Source organism: Poecilia latipinna, unplaced genomic scaffold (genome assembly GCF_001443285.1).
Source record: "Poecilia latipinna isolate Pla-1442-1.1 unplaced genomic scaffold, P_latipinna-1.0 Scaffold1572, whole genome shotgun sequence".
Taxonomy (NCBI): Eukaryota; Metazoa; Chordata; class Actinopteri; order Cyprinodontiformes; family Poeciliidae; genus Poecilia; species Poecilia latipinna.
This window is the reverse complement of record NW_015114188.1, coordinates 147,406-148,461: the sequence shown is the minus strand read 5'-3', so window position 1 is coordinate 148,461 and position 1,056 is coordinate 147,406.

Here is a 1,056-nt window from a genome sequence, read left to right as displayed (position 1 = left end):
CTAAGAGGAACAAAAAAGTTTTTTTACTGAAAAAAAAAAAGTGTTTTGAGGACAAAAAAAAAAAAAAAAAAAAAAAAAAGGGGGAGTATCAAGAAAATAGCTCAATAGTCCTAATAGCCATGGAAGTCAGAAAAAAACAAAAGTCATAACGGAATTTAAGCGTTGTGATGCTGTTGCTATGGTGAAAATGCCGGATTCTTAACAAGGATTCTAAATTCCGCCATGGTTTCAAATATCAAACCAATCAGAATGAGCAGGAAAGATTCAAAATTTAGACTGTTTTAAAAGATGAAACTCTTGGGTAATTTAGCTACTCGCATGGAAAGTTGAACAAATACACACACACACACACACACACACACACACACACACACACAACATTGACATAAACATCGTTTTAAACATTGCATGTTTTTCTTTTCTTTTTGTAGCTGAATGCCAGTTAATTGAGTTTTATTTTTGCCGAAAGGTCACACTCCATGTTGAACATATTTTCATTACTTAGAAATATTCTGCCAATAAACAAACAATAAAAGTATTCTGCTTAACATTTGAAAATGTTCTTTTTCAAGAAACACAAATTCTGAAAATAAGATTTTCAATAGAATCTGGAATTTGTAGGCTAAACAAGCCTGTGCTTCTGTATTAGATTAACTTTACCTTAAAAAAGTCCACCCATCTTCAAGTAAATTAACAAGTGGCTGCAAGTTTTGCTTATGGAGCTGGAAAAAAAGGACAGCAAATTATATTCTGGGTATTTTCTTTTGTTAGCCACAAGGATTTCTGAGACAAGAAGCTGTTCTTGAGGGGATGTGCCATCAGATTAAGCAGTTGGCGAAAAAAAGGCGGCAGACTTCCTAATAGTACAAACTTTCAACCCACACAAAAGGAACTCTGACCCTCTCCTGGTGGTGACACCGCTAAAGGATGCATGGCTGAAAATGTCCAGTAACGTAAACATATTTTGAAAACCAAAAATAACTAACAATGATTGTGAATATTTTTATTTATTTTTTTTTACCCATCCTGGGGCTTTTTCAAGCAACAAAACATACG